The sequence below is a fragment of the Toxorhynchites rutilus genome, chromosome 3, assembly GCF_029784135.1.
Source record: "Toxorhynchites rutilus septentrionalis strain SRP chromosome 3, ASM2978413v1, whole genome shotgun sequence".
NCBI classification, from domain to species: domain Eukaryota; kingdom Metazoa; phylum Arthropoda; class Insecta; order Diptera; family Culicidae; genus Toxorhynchites; species Toxorhynchites rutilus.
This window is the reverse complement of record NC_073746.1, coordinates 127,008,608-127,029,291: the sequence shown is the minus strand read 5'-3', so window position 1 is coordinate 127,029,291 and position 20,684 is coordinate 127,008,608.

Here is a 20,684-nt window from a genome sequence, read left to right as displayed (position 1 = left end):
TTTGTCCACGTGGACATTTTTCCTTTTTTTAAATTAAAATAATTATGGAAGGAACTGATTTGCGCCTAAATTCCATTTAATTTTTAATTCCCCTGTCTGGAAGGTCGGAAAATAATGAATTTTCTTGGATTCTTTTCGAATGTTACGAATAAAGTGAAGAGCTCGGGTATTTTAGTTATTATTTAAGGTATATTTTTAATTTTTTAAGTGCACGAATAATGATTATTATGCTTTTGACGGCTGGATACGTAGATGGTGTCTGAAAATTGGTACCTTGCTGGTGGTATAGGTTCTGAAGCAATGGGGTGTCGTAGAACAAATTCCAATGAATATTTTTAAACATTAGGACAATACCTAAAGTGTTACATAGGGGTTTTTAAAAATTCGAAAATTGCCGAAATGGCGGCCATTTTAGTTAAAAACGAGTTATTTTTAATAAAAAATTCGCTGTTTATAAGCTCATAAAAAATAGAAAAAATTAGATATTAAAAAACGGATATGTAACGCTTTAGATAATCCATTTTTAAAGAGTGATAAAAAATTTCAGCCAAATCGGTCGAGTAGATCCTAAGATATTGATACCACCAGTTGAAAACACACGGTATCGAGAAAAACGCGTTTCAAAATTCGTACAGTAATACTATATCCCTTGAGGTGAGGTCATACTTTTGGCTGTGAGTTTCCAACGAAATCAAATATCGAAAAGGCGCATAAACTTCCCAAAAATGCAAAAAAAAAACAGTTACTTAAGTTGTTTTTATTTCAAATTTCACTAGCTGTACCATATATCAGTTGTGGTCCATTGTTTTTCTGTGGTAGAGAAATGAGTAGCATAACAAAGCACATGCTTGATATGAGTTTAATTTTGAAATACTTTTTTGTTTTTCCATTATAAGCGAATATACAGGGTTTTCCAACTTTAAATTCCGAAAGTAAATTGAAATAAAACACACTTAGAATTCGAATTTCGATGAAACTTTTATTTCATATTAAAGTTTGGTTTATGCCATTATGTGTGAAATACAACATCATTCAAATGTCCACCTAGGGCTTCCTCGCACACCTTGATCGGGGAAAACCCTGTATAAAGGCTATCTGGTTTTCTAACAGGGAAACATGCAATGTACAGTTGACCAGTTGACGAACAATTCGCATCTGAATATAAACTATACAACTTCAAAGATTGATCTTGAGCTTTTTTTTTTTATCCAGTTCATTTATTTGTAAGGCTCAATCGCATAAGCTTTGAGGAGCCGCTAATTCCATCTTGAGCTTTAATAATTGTGATTGCCAATCGCCAATCGAATATAAATAAACGGATTTAAAAACATTTTCAAATACATTTTTAGTTCACGATTTTCTAAACACTTGCAAAAAAAATATGTTGATATCACATAGACGCCAGTAATAATACAATCAACTTGATTAATTTGTTTCCATTTGATTCATATGGTATTCCAGTAGAACATTTTACTACAGAGATGTATTGTTTTATGGCAGAGTTACAGTGTTACTCAAAATTTTAGATGAAAAAATTCTTTGCCCACTCCGGAATATGATTGATCACTGCTAATGGCGATTCATCTTCACTCTAGATCTCCGATTCACCTTTAGTCGGTAGCGCAATTTAAAACCTTTTCCCGCTACAGTTCGGAGAATTTTCATAGGGTATTAAAAGCGTATTAAGATATTTTATTATTTTTCAAATCCTTATAGACCATTCGCCATTGAGTGACTAGATGACTTCCAAAGTGCTCGCGGGGAAGAATTTCATCAGACAACTCACGATTCATTGATTCCCAACTATGAAATCGAGCTCAAATCTCAACTATGAAAGTTGAACATTACTTGAGACCCATTTTTTGCCTTAAATTGATCCCAATTGAAAAGTACGCCACATAGAACAATTTAATTGAATTCATTTGAAAGATGAGAAAATTTTCCATAATATTCTCTTGTAGAACATTTTAAATAGAGAAAGATAACAATAGGAATAACATTGTGGTGTCGAGAAAGAAATTATAGAAGGGTTGGAGAGCTTTAATTTTGTTTATAGAAACGATCAAGTTTATCATGTATTTTTTGGGGAAAAATAATAAAACCCTTAAAAAACCGAAAAATTTAAAGTATTGTTTCACTTCTAAAAGGCACTTCAATCAATCAATTCAAATGTTTTACAACTGCAATCTATGCGAAATTTTCTGAAGAAAATAGAATACTGGGTCAATTGATTCAAGTTTGACGACTAGTGGTGCATGGAACATTTTACGCAAATGAAATATGAATTCCTAGAAATTGACGGGATTCCAATACTTTGAAAAATTCTAACTTTTCGAGAAAAGTAATGCGAAAAAATGATTTTACATGATATTCTGCATGAAAAACTATATAGACATTGTTATCCTAAAACTAATTGTTCTCGAGAGCTCTATACAAGCTCTATAGAAAATTGTATTTGATAAAACAGAAAGTGGGTTATATCTATGGTATAACCGCAATGGTGACGTAGGACTATCGTTGATTCAGTGATCCTTTGTTTGAAGTTGAATCTGAATCCATTCTGAATGAATGAATAAATGAATATTTGGGGGACTTCGAAAACGAGAGCGTTACGTTGGAGGTACAAGGTTTTATGCATCCAATATTGGATACGAAAATATCCTACTGATGGGGAAGAATAATCTTCAGAAGCTATCCTGTTAATTGCGATTGATTGAAAAATCACAAAACCAAATGTATTTGGTCACAGTGTTACATGGATAGAAAACATTCAAATGAACTCTTTCACATGAATGTATTTTTAAATTCCCAGAGGAACTGGCAGATTATTTTCAGTAACGATTAGATATTTCCACATTTTCCTCGATACTGGAAGCCCACCAGTGGTTAAAGCTAATTCGATAACCACCTGTTAATAGCACTTGATTGAAAAATATTTGGTCACAGTGTTACATGGATAGAAAACATTAAAATAAACTCTTTCACATGAATGTAATTTTAAATTCCCAGAGAAACTGGCAGATTATTTTCAGTAACGTTTAGATATTTCCACATTTTCCTCGATACTGGAAGCCCACCAGTGGTTAATGCTAACTCGATAAACATCTGTTAATAGCACTTGATTGAAACATATTTGGTCACAGTGTTACATGGATAGAAAACATCAAAATAAACTCTTTCACATGAATGTAATTTTAAATTCCCAGAGGAACTGGCAGATTATTTTCCGGATCTTTCTCGATGCTGAATGGCATCCAAACGGAAAGAATTCCGTGTGTTTATGTGTGTGTGTAGCGGCTGCTTCGAGATCTTCCAGGGGAACCGTTTGTGGCATCACTCTCCTCTTGATAGATTCATGTCTGGCCTAAGGTGCACAAACAGGCTCTTGGTGACACCGTTCATCCGCGCTTTCATGATAAACGAAGAGCTTCACCACAACAGCGACAACATGCTCCAATCGCTGTTCAATTAGAACTGAGTGGATTTCCGAGCGGTGCTCGATTATATACCGATTGGTGATTTCAATAGCCTGTTTTGAAAGCAATTTTAAGACTATTGAAACAAGTTTTTGGATCAAAAAGTAACAAGTATAGAACGCGTAGACATTTTATCTTTCGAATGAAGTGTTTATCATACCATGTCGTTCAGTTGTTTAGGAGCTATTAACGCTCAAAATCTCGGTCTCCGGCGTAACGCTTTCGTTTTCGAAATTTTGATTTTACACCCCGGTATAGAAATGAAAGACGTAGTCCTACGTAAAAAAAAAACATATGTGTAATATCATTTACATTAACCATTATGGAATCGCTTATTTTTATAGGTTTGAGCTAGGAACGTCTATGCATAGCCCGCAACTATAAAATTTATAGGATCATACAAAATATCTCGGTCGCTCACAGTTTACGTGAGTTATTTTTAGAATATGGATTTCAGTGAAGAAGTTCAATTATATTAGAGAAGTTCAATGATATATGATGCACTCTCAGGCAGCTCAATTCGTTTATTGATAAATACGGAATACTCAAGTTTGGCGGAAAGTTTTAAAATTCTCAAATATGGAACAGTTTTCGTTTGATTTAGAATGTATCGGTGATTATATTTGAAAAAATATTCATTTTTCGTGTTCACGTTGATATAGTGTATACTCCCTGTCCCCTCTCCGTGGACAAGCATGGACATTTTCATAACTCCTAACCATTCCCTCCCCCACCCTTAAATTGTCCACGTGGTATGTGGACAGCCCCCAACTTGGCATATTCGAAGTCGCATATAAAGTGAGATCAAATCAAAATCATATATAATGTCGATCAAATGTGAATAGAATATACAGAATACATTCAAGGCGTTGTTATCCGGCATAGAAATCTCAACTAAGTAGTACTAATAAAAATGACGCAAGTAATACTTACGATGAGAAGGCAAAAGTTCCACTGGGAACGTTAATGCCATCCAAGAAGCAGAAGACCATTAAATGGAGATGGCACCCTAAAAAAACGGATCTAATATTTTGCTATAAGGAACAAAATTACTAGTTTTGACGACAATCTGAGAAGCTCTGCACCGGTTTGGTATGGAATGGCTATAATAATATAATAATATATTTATATATCACTAAGTTTTATTTTTTTAGTTTAACATTCAAAGACCCTGCAATGAAAATGACATTCAAACAACAGAGTAAAACTGACATACAATTATGATGGATGATTGCTTTTTGATTGACGCGTGCTGCACTCAAACTAACGAACCACCAGTTGAAAATCGCTCTAACTAAAAATATGCCAATAAGCGAATGTGTAATGTATGTATATTTATATTTTTTCAAGTACTTTTTGTGTATCACCATCGTAAGTGTAATGTTTTTATATATAATTAAATTTTATCATAGAATATTTTTGTATCTTTAAATATCCTACAATCGAAAACACGTTCTGTCGTTTTAAGTAAGGTTTTTTGACGTAGGACTACGTCTTTCATTTCTATACCGGGGTGTAAAACCAAAGTTTCGAAAATGAAAGCGTTACGCCGGAGACCGAGATTTTGAGCGTTAATAGCTCTTAAACAACTGAACGAAATGGTATGATAAACACTTCATTCGAAAGATAAAAGGTCTACGCGTCATATACTTGTTACTTTTTCATCCAAAAACTTGTTTCAATAGTCTTAAAATTGCTTTCAAAACAGGCTATTGAAATCACCAATCGGTATATAAGCGAGCGCTGCTCGTAAACCCCTCAGTTATGATTGAACAGCGATTGGAGCATGTTGTCGCTGTGTTGTGAAGCTATTTTCGTTTATCATGAAAGCGCTAATGAACGGTGTCACCAAGAGCCTGTATGTGCACCTAAAGCCAGAAGGGAATCCATCAGGAGGAGAGTGATGCCACGGTTCCGCTTGAAACATCGGCCGCCACACACACATATACACGCGCGGAATTCTCGTTGCTGAAAAATAATCTACCAGTTCCCCTGGGAATTGAAAAATACATTCATGCGAAAGAGTTTATTTTAATGTTTTCTATCCATATAATACTGCAACCAAATACATTTGGTTTTGTGATTTTTCAATCAATCGCAATTAATCGGAAAGCTTCTGAATATTTTTTTCCCATCAGTGGAAAACTTTCGTATCCAATATTGGATGCGTAACATGAAAAACGTGAAACATCATCGCTAAAATCAAGTCATTTTCAAGCGATTATTTGCTTTCTACTCATATAATGCTGCGACCAAATACATTTCGTTTTGGATTTTTTCAATCAAGTGCGATCAACCTAAGACCACGTCTTTCGGCAATTTATTAGAGGTGCAATGAATCTTTAGGAATTCCCGCTCTACGCGCACTGGCAAACAATGTTTACTCAACAATTTCTCAAACGAGAAATGGGTGTTGTGAGAAAAGATTAGCGAACGCGAAAACGACAAACGGGAGAAAGATATGTTTGGAGGTTGAAGGAAATTGGCAGAAAACTTCTTCATTCTATCATTCAAATAATGTGATTCATACCACTACGTTTTACCAGAAAGAGTTTCTTAATGCTCAAAGGAGGAATTGAGTCCTCCGAGGAAATTACCCAGCGCAAATTAGAGTCGACTATCGATTGCGGCATTCGTACACAAATAATTTTATAATGCAGTTTCACCAAAGTGATTTCTTCGGATATATTCACTACATCATGTCATATATTTCATATTCTTCATTATGAAATCCATATGCATGGCACCTATCGGTATCGAATTATCATCGACACCACGATTTTCGCTAAATGCTCCTTTCAGTTCGGCCTGTAAAAAACTTTTCTGAACTCTAATCCATCAAATTGGGAGCCCTGAAAAGGGCCGTTGATTATATGCTAAGCTAATATAGCACGCTCTCCTCGGATACGATGGGCCAGCTGGATGTCCTTGGGCATGATGTGACGCGTTTTGCATGGATAGCACACAAATTGGTATCTTCGAATAGGACTCCTGCAGCGTCATAACCGCGGAACTTTGGAAGCGCAAGTCGGTTTTGAAATCCTGAGCAATTCAACGAACTGCTGCAAAGGTAGCTTGCGGATCAGCGACTTCTGATAGCGACGAATTTTACGCAAAGTTCCCGGTCGATAGCGATGTGGCTTCTTCACCTAGCCTGCTGCTGGTGCGCTTATCCGAGCTGCTTTCATGTGCCTTACCACCGAAAGACTAACGAGCTGTCTGCGAAAGACTAACGAGCTCGAGTCCTCACGGTGCGAGAGTAGAGTAAGAAATGAACGAAAGCAAAGGAAGCGTCATTTTATAAACCATAAAAGTATAGAATCTAAACCCCACCCTTATTATATTCGTAAGTATACAGTAAGCTTATATAATAAAGAGGGTGGGGTTTACATTCGATACTTTTATGTTTTATAAAATGACACTTCCCTTGCTTTCGTTCATTTCTTACTCTACTCTTGCACCGTGAGGACTCGAGCTCGTTAGTCTTTCGCAGACAGCTCGTTAGTCTTTCGGTGGTAAGGCACATGAAAGCAGCTCGGATAAGCGCACCAGCAGCAGGAGAAGCCACATCGCTATCGACCGGGAACTTTGCGTGAAATTCGTCGCTATCAGAAGTCGACCGAATTGGTGATCCGCAGCTACCTTTGCAGCATTTGGATCATGGAATTGCTCAGGACTTCAAAACCGACTTGCGCTTCCAAAGTTCCGCAGTTATGACGCTGCAGGAGGCTTATTCGAAGATACCAATTTGTGTGCTATCCATGCAAAACGCGTCACATCATGCCCAAGGACATCCAGCTGGCCCATCGTATCCGAGGAGAGCGTGTTATATTAGCTTAGCATATAATCAACGGCCCTTTTCAGGGCTCCCAATTTGATGGATTAGAGTTCAGAAAAGTTTTTTACAGGCCGAACTGAAAGGAGCATTTAGCGAAAATCATGGTGTCGATGATAATTCGATACCGATAGGTGCCATGGATATGGATATCATAATGAAGAATATGAAATATATGACATGATGTAGTGAATATATCCCCATATCGAAGAAATCATTTTGATGAAACTGTTTACCGTTTGTCATTTTTAATTGTTGGGAAAGGGCATTATTTTTGCTGAGTAAATTCCAAGAAAAAATCCATTCCTTCTTTAAGCGTGATTCATTCTGCTTCGGATCAACGGAACAGTATGATAATAATTTCATACAAAAGATAAAATGTCCAAGAGTTATATGATTGCTATTTATTGAGTCGAAAAATTGTTTCAATAGCTTAATGATAGCTTCGAAAACAGGTTATTGAAATCATTCGTATCCGTATGTAGCGCGCCCACTTGGAAGCCCATTAATCTTATTGGAATGTGAGATGGGGAAGCTCATACTTACGTCTATGCATTATGCTGTACACTTCAATTAGAGCCCCCGCACACTATAGACTATTCTTCAGCCGACAGTTTGGTCGGATCGGCTACTGGTGCAAACACCGACCCAACGGAATCGGTGTAATGTGCGCACATGCATACCTCTCCGTACTGATTAAGAAGCCGACCGAACTATCGGTCGACAAGTCAGTCTGCAGTCTGCGGGGGCTCTTAATTTCGTTTTTGCAGGCCGAACCGAAAAATTTTCAGTCGAGTTAACTCTTTTTTACAGTAATGCTTTTGAATCCGGACACTTTGCATTACATTCAATATCATACCACAGCCATAACATTTTTTTCATGTTGAATTTATGCGAATAATAGCTACTAATATAGTTACTGATAGTTTCTTGATAGTTACTAATCAATCGCATTAATTCAACATGCAGAAAATGTTGTGGCTGCGGTATGGTATTAAATGTAACGCAAAGTGTCCGGATTCAAATACATTACTGTATACTTACTTCGATGTTATTCGTTTCTCTCTCAGGGTAAGCAACGAATATAATAAGGGTGGGGTTTAGATTCTATACTTTTATGGTTTATAAAATGACGCTTCCTTTGCTTTCGTTCATTTCTTACTCTACTCTCGCACCGTGAGGACTCGTTTGTTTGGGACAAAGCAGACAGCTCGTTAGTCTTTCGGTGGTAAGGCACCACGAAAGCAGCTCGGATAAGCGCACCAGCCGCAGGAAGTGTGGAGAAGCCACATCGCTATCGACCGGGAACTTTGCGTGAAATTAGTCGCTATCAGAAGTCGCTGATCCGCAAGCTACCTTTGCAGCAGTTCGTTGAATTGCTCAGGATTTCAAAACCGACTTGCGCTTCCAAAGTTCCGCGGTTATGACGCTGCAGGAGTCCTATTCGAAGATACCAATTTGTGTGCTATCCATGCAAAACGCGTCACATCATGCCCAAGGACATCCAGCTGGCCCATCGTATCCGAGGATAGCGTGCTATATTAGCTTAGCATATAATCAACGGCCCTTTTCAGGGCTCCAAATTTGATGGATTAGAGTTCAGAAAAGTTTTTTGCAGGCCAAACTGAAACGAGAATTTTCGTTTGGATGCCATACAGCATCGAGAAAATTCCGGAAAGATCTAATCGTTGCTGAAAAACAATCTGCCAGTTCCCTGGGAATTGAAAAATACATTCATGCGAAAGAGTTTATTTTAATGTTTTCTAATCATATAACACAGCGACCAAATACATTTGATTTCGTAATTTTTCGATCAAGTGTAATTAGCTGGAAAGCTTCGGAAGATTATTCTTTCCCATCAGTAGGATATTTTCGTATCTAATATTGTATGCGCGCGCAACGGAAATTGTTTCGTATCGCGAAAATTATATAATATTCAATCGATATTGCTCAGTCGCCGAAATTTTCATACTCAGAGAGTTTATTCTCCTCTAGTTTGCCTTCCAAATTGCCATCGTAAACCACACCTTCTCTCGATTCAATCACGCACGAAAAGCATACTTAAATGATATTCTGGTGGTGAAACCCATTCATTTTTCGTGAGGCGTCGTACACAAATTACGTAACGCGATAAGGGGGGAGGGGGTAGATGTTGCGTTACTTTCTGTTTATTAGAGATAGGAAATTGCGTTACGTAAGGGGGGGGAGGGGGTTCAAGATCCGGATTTTTAGCGTTACGTAATTTGTGCACGACGCCTGAGGACATCGACAAGACAACATCGTTACTGAACGAGCTGAACGGCGAGGGATCGAGGGATTCATTACCTGGCCTGACCTGACCAGAAATGCAATCAGTTTGTTTTAACTGTGAGGGAGCGCAGAAAAGCCGATCGATCAGAAGGAGAAGAGAAGGTGACCAAGAGAGCATCGAAATACGGTTCCTTGGGAAGACATTGAAGCAGCCGCCACACACACACACACATACACGCGCGCAACTCTTTTCGTTTGCTGGTTATCGAGAAGAAACCTGGAAAGAAATGATCGTTGCGAAAAATAATCTGCCAGTTCCCCTTGGAATTGAAAATTACATCCAAGCGAGTTTATTTTAATTTTTTTCTATCCATATAATACTGCGACCACATACATTTGGTTTTGTGGTTTGTCAATCAAGTGCAGTTAACAGGAAAGCTTCTGAAGATTATTCTTCAGAACAAGGTTTTTTGTATCCAATATTGAATGCATATAACCTTGAGCCTCCAACGTAATGCTCTCGTTTTTGAAGCCACCCAAATATTTATTTATTCATTCATTCAGGATGGATTTAGATTCAACTTCAAACAAATGATCCCTAAATCAACGATAGTCCTACGTCACCCTTGCGGTTATACCATAGATATAACCCACTTCCTGTTTTTAATTACTACTAGGTACACTGGAGAAATAGTTTAGTAAAAGCTGCTACCAATTCTTTAGTAGCCAAAACATTGGTAAAATATACAAATGTTTTGTAAATATTACCAAAATTGCGTAAAAGCGATGTCAGACGCAATGAACGTTCCTACCAGAGATTCGTAGATTTTATTTCATACCATTAGTAACTTTGTTTTTTTTTCATACCTAACATCTGTGATGTGCGCACTTTGTAATCGCCATTTCTATTTTGGAGATGAAGCGATTCGGAGGTAAGCATTTTGTTGATGTTACGTTTCATTACATATATTCATATTTAATATTATTAACATATGTTTTTTTTTCTTCAAAGAGACACGAGAGAACAAAATGCGGATGAAACGTGCTGGTGCTACCGACACTCCCTAAAAAATGCAAACTAGAGCGATGCAGCAAGAAGAGGAACGGGAACTTTCCTCGTGTACGCTGCTCATAGAATAAGTTATATATTATTATTATAATGTATTCTAAGTATGTGGAGTTAAATGTAATCAAATAGATTTTTTTAAATTAAAAATAATTATTAAAAAACATTTTTATCAACCCTGATGATTATCTCTCACAAATGAGAAGCAAAATTTTCACTGATATTGCACCAATGTTGGACCAACAAATCGTAGTTTGTTTGACGTTTGTGCCTACCATTTTTCTTTCGTAATATGTATCAATGAGTAGAGTAGTAGGGTAGAAAATGACTAGAGAATTGGTAACATGTACCAAAAAATTCGTCGTATTTACTAACTATTCCTCTCAGTGTATGTTTGCGGATTCATAGTAAGATAGGATTTCATTTGATATGTCGATCCTTAAAATACTGAGACTAACCAGCCCAGGAAGCTGAAAGTCTCAAAAATAAAGAATAAAAAAAATCCTTAAAATAAGCTCAATGGTTTGAAAGTTAAGAATTAAAAAATACATATAAAACACATGATTTCTTCCAAAAGTTCATAGCCGATTCCTAAAATCGACATATCAATTGAAATCTTATTCTTCTATGACTCAACTTCAATCTGTCATTTAGGACTACAGAAAAACTTAAATTATAAAGCTGAGAAAATTAGCCGCTTCATTTTTCACAACAAATTTCTATCTTATCACAATTTTGTCGCAATTTTAAACCCCCCAAATTGAACTGTCAGAATGATAGGTCAAAGAACGAGAAGCAGGAAAAATTGACAAATAATGGGGGGAAAATGATAGAGTAATCATGGATTTTTAATAACTATATCAGGAAAAATATTGAAAAAACACATTCCTTTTTCAATGATGCAAGAACACCTAACTTTATATTCAGTAGGTCGCAGAACTCGTTGTTATACAAAGGAATACATTTTTTCAATTCGATGCCCAGAGAAATAAAACGTGCGGCAACAATGGCAGAGTTTAAGAGAATGTGTATTTCCCACGTAAAATCTGTTTTGTAAACAGGTTCTCGTAATTTTTTGTCAAATGATTTATTAATGTTTAATATCAATTGAAATTAGAAAAATATTTACAGGTATCTCAAACTGCCATGTTCGTACTGATGATGATGATGTTTTTTTTGTTGTTAAATTTGTATTGTTAAATTTGTTAAAATTGTAGATTATTATTAAAAAAAAAAAAAAAAAAAAATTAGCGTTGTCTACGAAAGTTTGAGCCTCGCGCGCGTTTGGTGGGTCTGGACAAATGTTAATAATGAACACTGGCAGAAAACTGACACATAATGAAATGTTTATATAGGGTCTGGAGTGGAAACTGGAATTGGGATAGCTCATTCGGAATTGTCGTAAACTATCTTTCATCAGATGGTTATATCGATTATTTCTGATTGTAGCAGATCTCTTTCATGTTCTAAGTAGAAACTTTTAGATATTGGGTTCAATTCCCAATCAGTCAAGGATCTTCCCGGGTTGGAAATTTTCTTGACATGCCTCAAAAAAAACATTGGGCCTGAAGTTGAGACTATGACTATGGCAATGTCAATATGGATAGGAACATTGTTTGTTTTTTCGCAGTTTGTGCCTATTTTTACTGTTCTATTAATAGATATTTATGCCTGCAACAGATCCAGTTCGCTTCGTTTTTTTTTTATAATACTGGTCTCTTGATATTTTTAAACTTAATTATTATCTATAAGATAAATCGTCCTGCTCAAACCTTTGTAGGGGTATGAGGTGGGCCATCATCATCATCATTTCTCTTCCAAATTTTGATAAAATTTCACTGAATAGTTAATATAAGGGCAATATTAATATTTGAATAAACTTATTTAATTATAAACAACCTTCTCATCTTATTATTTTTCATTAAAGACCTTGCGTCAAAAAAATCGATACACTCTCAAATCAAGTATGCCTGAAAAAAATATATTCTTCATGTAAACAGTACGGAAGAAAGCAGAAGGAGAATTATTTGCCTGTAGCGTGAAAGAGACAGACTGATCACGAGCGAGCCTTGGCACTAGCGTATTATGTTTTGTTTACAAACAAAGCACAGTAGACTTCCAAGAGGGCTAAAGAATGGTTTTAGCAAGTTGGCCCACCTTAGGATATACTTCTAGCCGCCTTGATGTATGCAAGGATTAAAAATGTGGACACTTTTTAGTCAGTGAATTGTATGGAGTTCCACTGCTGTGATAGACCCGGGGGATGTCAAACATAGAACATGGAAAAAAATCGACTCAAATATTTAAGGTAGCCTGATCACGTACCGACAGATTTGACGAATTGACAGAAAAAATATTTTAGACATCTGATAACTGGATATTTGCTTGTCATGTCAAAATCAAAAAGAGTCAAATATTTGGCTTCGGTCAAACAGTGTATGAGCACCCCAACTGCTCTAGAATTATATTCTAGATAGCTGTTGCTTATCATCCAAACAACCGGAGTTCGAATCCCATCGGAAAAAAATTCTTAACCATCACCAACACTTTTTCAAATATTTATAACCCCTCCAACTAAAAGTCAATTAAATAATTCCTATTTTTAGGAACATAAATATTGTCATTTATACACCCGGCGGTACGTGAGACCATAAAAATAATAATAACCTCACGAACATTTTCCGTCATTCGTTTTATTTGTTTGTAGTAAATCGTATATACGTGTGACAATAGTCGTACTAGATGCACGAGTAAGTCGTATATTAATCTAAACTGATTCGCAAGTAATTGTCATGTATGTATATCACCTCCACTTCTGCATGTATATGCCAGTTAGGCGCTTCATACACCAACCAAACCATGGAATACATGATACTGTATATACCCAGCAAACATTAAATCGTATAACTTTGCACGTGCCAAGTCCAAGACAAGAAATCCGAATAAATCATAATCGCATATAATATCAATCAATGTATGTATCGTGTATATTTAAAATCGCATAAAATGTAAAAACTCGATTTTATATACCACCCAGCAAACATTAAATCGCATAACAAGCGTATATATAACATAATATGCCCTAAAATTTGGTTGGCATATAATGTGCCTAACTGGCATATGCATGCAAAAGTGGAGGCCATATACATACATGGCAAATGCTTCCCGAATTTGTTTGGATGAACATGCAACCGACTATAATAGCGATTGTTGAAATTGAATTGCGATATAATATGAATATATTCATGAATTGTCAAAGCACCAATACTCATATACGATTTATTACAGACATAGAAAAAAAAAAACAAGTGGCGCAAAATATTTTCGTAAAATGTGTATTATAGCCTCGCGAATCGCCATTTTTATATATGAGTATTTATGTTTGTAGAAATAATAATTGTTCGATTGACTTGTGTTGGGAGTGGAATATGAATGTTTAAAATGGCACAGATTGATGTTTGGTGAAAACTGCTCCGATGTCGGTTCGAACTTCGGTCGTCTGGATTATCATCCACCAGCTATCACGCACGGCTATCTGAAATTTAATTCAACAGCGGTTAAAACTTTCGCGTGCATCAGCATTTCATTGACATTTCAATATGATGTAATATGTTCTTTATTAGGATCTAATATGATTTACTGTTTCATGATTTTCTTCAGCATGCAACACGATTTACTACAGTACTGAATCGAGTTAAATTATACGCTTATACGACACACAAACTGCATCAGTGTAATATACGCATATGATGCGGATTAAATATATTTTACGACAATGTACATCATAAAATTGATGTTTATTATACCGAATTGCGACCTAATTTGATAATGGTATATAAAATCGAGTTTTTACATTTTATGCGATTTCAAATATACACGATACATACTTTGATTGATATTATATGCGATTATGATTTATTCGGATTTCTTGTAAGGCTTGGCACGTGCAAAATTATACGAATTAATGTTTGCTGGGCATTATCAAATTAAGACGCATATCGGTATAATAAACATCAATGTTATGATGTACATTGTCGTAAAATATATTTAATCTGCATCATATGCGTATATTACGCTGATGCAGTTTGTGTGTCGTATAAACATATAATTTAAATCGATTCAGTACTGTAGTAAATCGTGTTGTATGCTGAAGAAAATCATGAAACAGTAAATCATATTAGATCCTAATAAAGAACATATTACATCATATTGAAATGTCAATGAAATGCTTCAACAATGACAAATGATTTACAAATATGGACTTCTGAATATCAGCACTCAAAATTGCTGATGTTCGATGAAAGTATGAGTATGGCAAAAGTCGTATTAGGAGCGTTGACAATTCCTGAATATATTCATATTAGATCGCAAATCAATTTCAACATAATCGCTATTATAGCCGATCAAAGTTGCATATTCATCCAAATTAATTCGGTAAGCATTTGCTATCTCAGCAAACATTAAATCGCATAACAAGCGTATATATAACATCATATGCCCTAAATTTTGGTTGGCATATAATGCGCCTAACTGGCATATGTATGCAAAAGTGGAGGCCATATACATCTAAGTAGTGCGGACTGAATCAAAACTGCTGTCAAAAAAGATCCAATTGAAATGTCAAAAGAGATCCAACGATCAGTAGTGTTATTTTTCTTATGATAATCAACACTATAAAAGAGGTATTGTTGTCAGTGGCAAAAATAATTCAAATAATAAAATGAACGAACTACATTTTTCCGTCAATTGTTTAATCAACCATTGCATCTTTGAAAGAGCTTCTCAGCCTTTCACTGTGCAACGTATTTTTAATGTCCCCTCTCTTTGACATAACGTTTTTCCGAACGAAATAAAAACAAACGAAGTCAGAGTCACGTAAATGTTTACTCCTGCGATTTGAAAATATTCGATAAAACGTGGAAGGAAGAGATGCCAGATGAGTTTTAAAAAAAATCTGTAAAAACATGTGAATGTCTGTTAAAAATGTGGAAAAGTCTTTAAAAATGAAAAAGAAATAGAAATTTAGAAATAAATGTCTTTTAACGTTAATTTTCGTATATTCATTAATACTTTGTACATCGCGATGCACGTAAGATTGTATTTTGTATATATATACAGCCATTCCATGCCAAACCAATATAATGGTTCTCAGATCTTCGGTGCCCATTTCCATTTTAGGGTGATCCAAAAAATCATTTTCTTCCACTTTTTCCCAAAATGACTTTTTTCAAAAATTTATAACTTTCGAACCACTTAACCGATTTAGATGATCGACATATCAAATTGAAGCCAATGAGCTTTAATTGAGAAATATTGAACTTGCAGATAATATGGATCCTATTTTAAATATTTTTAAATAAAAGTCATTAGTTTCAATTTTATATGTCGATCATCTAAATCGGTTCAGTGATTCAAAAGTTATTAATTTTCATTTGTCATTTTTGAGAAAAAGTGGAAAAAATGATTTTTCGGATCACTTCATAACTTATGTGTTGTAAGTGTGTTTAAATGTTTCAACGATCTACACATACATACATACACATACATAGTATTTCTTCGTTGATACATTGGACAAAAATTATATTTATAAGAAAATGCAATGTATATTTTTCATCCGCCATGCAAGGCTATACAAGTTTTAGATCACCGCACGGCCATGAACCATGTCTGTGGTAACAATATCGAACAGTAACCCATATTTCGTCATAAGCAGACCCGAAAGCGAATGTAAACAAAAAAACTTTGTTGTTGAAAATAGAATGAAAATTTTTATTCGATTTTGTTTTAATACTTAAGGTGGCCGTACACTGTTTGCCCGGAGGTCAAATATTTGATATATTTTGACAGATAAAGTTTGATTTGATATTTGTACAAACACTATTTTGTTTGCCACTCTTAAATATTCAACAGTGTTAAACAATGTCAAACACCGAACATGGATAAAATCGACTGAAATATTCAAATTACCTAACCATGTACCGACAGGTTCGAAGAACAGACTAAAAAAGTATTCGAGGCATCCAAAAATTGAATATTTGCTTGTTGTGTTTTGTGTAGCATATATTTGATCAGTACACGTCGACCAAATTTTATCTGTCAAAAAGAGTCAAATATTTGACTTCGGTCAAACAGTGTATGAGCACCCTTAGAAGACATAGTCCAGACCCTAGCCTAACTATTTTTCAATAAATCTCTTTGCATTTCAGCAAAACAATCTTATCTAGAACAAAAAATAATTATCAGAGACAATTTTCGTTCAAGATTTTTCGTTACCTGCAAAGAATGCAATTTTTCATTAATTGTGAATAACCGTATTCTCTCTTTCGTATGTAATGATGTCAGGGCAAAAGTACTGATGTGTTGGAACTCATACACTTCATACACACCAGATGGGCCAACCAGAAAGACTTCCGGGCCGCAGGTTGAGTATCGCTGGTCTAACGTCATGTGTATTGATATAAACTAAATATAATAACTTTTCTGTATTAAAACTATGGAAAAATGTCATATGGTGAGTCAAATATCTTTGATGTGATGAATAGAGCACTTTTATTTTTCAAAAACCTGTGAAATATTGTTATATCCAAAAAGTCTACAACAAAAATAAAAAGTGTTTTACAGATATGTCTGTAAATTTACAAACATATTTGTAAATCTGGCATCTCTGGTGGTCTGAGAATTTATTGCAAAAAATCGCTTGAAAACATGCATGAATTTGCTTGAAAATGAAGTGGATTGAGTCCGCACAATTTAGATATACATACATGGCAAATGCTTACCGAATTAGTTTGGATGAATATGCAACTTTAATCGGCTATAATAGCGATTATGTTGAAATTGAATTGCGATCTAATATGAATATATTCATAAATTGTCAACGCACCTAATACGACTTTTGCCATACTCATATACGGTTTATCAAAGATATAGAAAAAAACAAATGGCGCAAAATATTTTCGTAAAATCTTTATTATAGCCTCACGAATCGCCATTTTTATATATGAGTATTTATATTTGTAGAAATAATAATTATTTAATTTACTTGTGTCGTGAGTGGAATATGAATGTTTAAAATGGTACAGATTGATGTTTAGTGAAAACTGATCCGATGTGGGTTATCATCCACCAACTATCTCGCGCGGCTATCTGAAATTTAATTCAACAGCGGTTAAAACTCATACATATGATTCGATATGATATAACCTAATACATTCTATGCCGTAGGATCAGTCATTCCTGGTTGCCAATTTTATTATTTCAGAATAGGATCTTTGATTTCCCTATTATAGAAACCAAATATATAATATCATTGACCTGGAATGAATGAATATCAATGAAACTATCTCAATTTTAAATTATTTTCATTACAATTTTCACTATATAATTTGTTTTCTCAATAATATCCAACTAAATTCTGATTACTATTATAATGAATATAATAGATCATTCTGGCAATCTTGCGAAGCGATGCGATGCAATGTGCCAAATTCGATGTGGTATATATCTAAGATTAACGTTCAATGGCGTAGTTCACTTCGTTTTGCTGCATGTTTCATTAGAAGGGATGTTTGCCGATGTTACTTTCATCGAACATCAGCAATTTCGAGTGCTGATATTCAGAAGTCCATTTTTGTAAATCATTTGTCATTATTGAAGCATTTCATTGACATTTCAATATGATGTAATATGTTCTTTATTAGGATCTAATATGATTTACTGTTTCATGATTTTCTTCAGCATGCAACACGATTTACTGCAGTACTGAATCGATCTAAATTATACGCTTATACGACACACAAACTGCATCAGCGTAATATACGCATATGATGCGGACTTAATATATTTTATGACAATGTACATCATAAAACTGATGTTTATTATACCGAATTGTGACTTAATTTGATAATGATATATAAAATCGAGTTTTTACATTTTATGCGATTATATACACGATACATACTTTGATTGATATTATATGCGATTATGATTTATTCTGATTTCTTGTAAGACTTAGCACGTGCAAAATTATACGATTTAATGTTTGCTGGGATGTATGTATATGGCCTCCACTTTTCCATGCATATGTCAGTTAGGCGCATTATATGCCAACCAAAATTTAGGGCATATGATGTTATATATACGCTTGTTATGCGATTTAATGTTTGCTGGGTAAAGTGCGATTCACATACAACTCCACGTCACGTTCACGTCCCGGCACGTCACGTTGCGTCAATTATTCTTCCTTGGAATTCCTATTGAAGCATTCACATACACCAGCAACGGCAAGTCGAAGTTCCCGTTGCCGGTGTATGTGAATGTTTGCATAAGAACTGCTTGGAAGAATAATTGACGCAACGTGACGGGACGGAACGTGAACGTGACGTGGATGTTGTATGTGAATCGCCCTTAATTATACGATTTAATGTTTGCTGGAGAGGAACTGTAGGTTTGTATTCACCACAGACAGGGCAATGATTGAGTTTCAAAAAGTTTGTAAAATCGCTTCAATACTCTATATTTTCTCAATGGTTTTGATTTTTCTGTGCAGGAACCAATAAAGGAAAGAACGAAACAAAGTAATTATGTTATTGTAGAAACGGAACTGGTCGTAGTAAGCTACGAATATTTATGTCATTATAATAATCAGAAATACACCTCATTCTTAATCGTTCATTTGTTCAACCAAGACGTGTTTTATTCAACTAAACAAGAGGTTTAGGGCCCAGTACGAAGTTGAAAATGGCCAATTCAAATCTCGGAATTGAACGACTGTTCGGCAGAGAAAACTGGAGTACTTGGAAATTCGCCGTACAAACGTACCCAGCAAACATTAAATCGTATAACTTTGCACATGATAAGTCACATATAATTTCGTATCAAATCACAATCGCATAAAATATCAATCAAAATATCGATCATATATATCTAAAATCGCATAAAATGCAAAAACACGATTTTCCATGTCATCGATGGATTGAGTGGTAACGTTGTCGTATCAAATCGCATATCAGTCCAAAAAGCATCGCATATCGTTATATACGGCTTTATATGCGTACAAAATATGGCATATACGTATATCGCCTCCACTTTTGTGTGTATATGCTAGTTATCTGCATCATATATCATACAAATGTGTCTTGGTTGTATGTATATCGCCTCCAATTATAGCTATTCATACGACTTAATGTTTGCTGGGTATCTCGAGGTTGAAGACCTTTGGGAAGCTATCGAACCGATGAAAAAGGAAGATGGAAGTTTGGAAGCGGTGGATCCCGTCAAGGATAAGAAGGCCAGAGGGAAGATAATCCTGTTCCTGGAACCGGCAAACTTTTACCATGTACGTGACGCAAAAACAGCTCGGGAAGCTTGGACGAAGCTCAACAACGCGTTCGAGGAAGGTGGCCTGACGCGGGAAGTTGGTCTGCTTTACAGGCTGATCCGGACCGACCTGGAATCTTGCGGAACCATGGAAACCTACGCGAACAGGATGATCTCGACATGCCACCAGTTAAACGAAATTGGATTCACGATCCCGGAACGGTTTGTAGGTGTTCTTCTGCTAGCTGGACTTCCCGAGCGGTATCAACCCATGGTCATGGCTCTGAAGAACTCGGGAACAGCGATAACGGGGGACTCGATAAAGACCATTTTGCTGCAGGAAGAGCTGTTGCCAAGTGAAAAAACAGCGTTCGTTGCTAAGGGTAAGTTCAAACCAAAAACGGAAGTCGCCCAAGGCAACGGAAAAAAGCAAGAAAAACTCGGCACAGTCAAAAGGCCCGCAATGTAGAAAATGCAGCAAGTTTGGCCATATCGCGAAGTTCTGCCCGGAGAATTTAGAAAACGGAAGCAAGAAAGCAGATGTTTTGACGTAGAACTACGTCTTTCTTTTCTATACCGGGGTGTAAAATCAAAGTTTCGAAAACGAAAGCGTTACGCCGGAGACCGAGATTTTGAGCGTTAATAGCTCCTAAACAACTGAACGAAATGGTATGATAAACACTTCATTCGAAAGATAAAATGTCTACGCGTTCTATACTTGTTACTTTCTGATCCAAAA